Raw genomic sequence first — 2,220 nt, forward strand, 5'->3', positions numbered from 1 at the left:
CAAAGTTTTGAAAATAAAAAGGCCATTCAAGATGTTAAAAGTCTTTGCAGCATCAACAGCCATTATTGAAACATCTCTATCTTTTTGTTGTTGTATTGTACTAAACTGAAACATGTTCTTGTATTTGTTTTGTATTTCATTTGAATAAACCCTGTTTGATATGTAGAAAGAAGAGGAAGGGAAGCGCTACAAAGGTACAAGGGGTGAATTGGTCATCAAATAGAAAGGAGGACCAAGGCCCTCTTCTTATGATTAATTAAAATGCCTTTATTTGTAAGGCATGCTCAATAGAAACAAAAGTTTTAAAACCTGACGCGTTTCGGCTGCATGGCCTTCCTCAGGGAGTACAAAGAAATAATACAGTGTCCTCTTTTGAACAGCTTTGGAACAATTGGAAAAGCTGTTGGAAAAGCTGTTCAAAAGAGGACATTTTATTATTTCTTTGTACTCCCTGACAAAGGCCATGCTGCCAAAACGCGTCGGGTTTAAAAAAAAATTGTTTCTATTGAACATGCCATACAAATAAAAGCATTTTAATAAATTGTATGAAGAGGGCCTTGGTCCTCCTTTCTTCCTGTTTGATATGTATCAAGTCTGGTAAGACCTTTTCCATTCTATTGCTTATAAGCTTTGTTATTATTTTATTGTCACAATTTATTAAACTTGTTGGTCCAATCAGCAGGGGACTCTTCAGATTTTCCTGGTTTTAATACAATTGAAATAACAGTTTGGTACATGGAACTAGGAAGTACTGATTTTGATTTGGGTGACATGTGTGTTGTCATTTGCGTAAATAGGGGTGGCTACTTTGTCACCAAAATGTTGAAAGGAATTCTATGGGAAAGCCATCCATTCCTGATTTCATTCATTTGGACTTAACATAATTCAACAAAAAAATATTCCATTCTATTGTTTTGAAAATACATTTTTATTTTGTTTCTTAGGACCTGCCTAAACAAATGAGTAATGGATTTATTTTTGAGGGTGTCTATTCAAGAATGTATTAAAATAGACACCCACCCACATCTGCACACCACTCCTACCACTCTTCCCTGCACGGGAGGTATTCAAAGCCATATGAAGGGAAGAATGTGGTAAAAATGGGCCAAATAAAATTTCAAGCAAAATACCTACGTATTCTACGTGAAATACCTACGAATTCTACGTGAAAGCAGTATTGTAGTGTATTTGAGGTTTAAAAGGCTTCGGGAAGTTTGTAATTTCCACTTATAGTAGACATTTCAGACTGTATTTTCCCTTATAAAAAAATCTTTCAACCTCTTAAAAAATGTCCATTAATTATAACCCACTTAATAATTCACATTTCCTGTTGCTGCAGGATTATCTTCCAGCTGTAGCAAAGTGGCTCAAATTAAGATCCTACATCTGTACCTACTGTAAAATATTGTGGTGGATCTTTGATGTTATGGGCCTATTTCACTGCTTTCACTGGTCCTGGGGCCAAAAAACCTGGTTGGCGCTGGCAGGAGGCTGAAACTTGGCTGTAAGTGTATCTTCCAGCACGACCATAACCCCAAGCACACGTCAAAATTCACACAAAAAAATATGTTAATAGGCCACAAAATCAACTTTTTGCAATGGCCATCTGTCTCCGGACTCAGTCCCGTGTAACTGGTTTGAAATGGCTAGCTAGCCAGCGGTGCGCTCTACTAACGTTTCAATCGGTGACATCCCTTACTCAGACCTCGAAGTAGTTGTTTCCCCTTGGCTCTGCAAAGGCTGTGGCTATCGTGGAGCGATGGCTAACGATGCTTCGAGGGTGACTGTTGCCGGTGTGTGCTAGAGGATTCCAGGTTCAAGCCCTGGTTGGGATGAGAAGAGGGACAGGAGCAGTACTGTTACGTAGTTCAGCATTTTTACAATTGATTTGATAGTCTCGTTTGTTTATCAAGGGTGACAATATTTTTGGACCCGACTTTCACGAAACAAATGTGCAGGTTTCCTTAAATGTGACAAAAAGTCTGCAGCCTTTATCACTGTGAATAGTGGACTGGACAACCATCCTCATCTGTTGCATACGGTGGCTTTACAGGACTTCTTGTTAATGAACATTTGAGATGCTCCTGCAGTCAGAGCAGCCCAGGAAACCCTCATTGGGTATGTTGCCCTCTCAAGGGCCTTCTGCTGTGGTGGCAAGAAGAGCACCAAAGCAGTAAATGGCAGCAACAGTGGTTGACAGTCAGAACCAATGTGGTTTAA

Source organism: Oncorhynchus mykiss, chromosome 6 (genome assembly GCF_013265735.2).
Source record: "Oncorhynchus mykiss isolate Arlee chromosome 6, USDA_OmykA_1.1, whole genome shotgun sequence".
NCBI classification, from domain to species: Eukaryota; Metazoa; Chordata; class Actinopteri; order Salmoniformes; family Salmonidae; genus Oncorhynchus; species Oncorhynchus mykiss.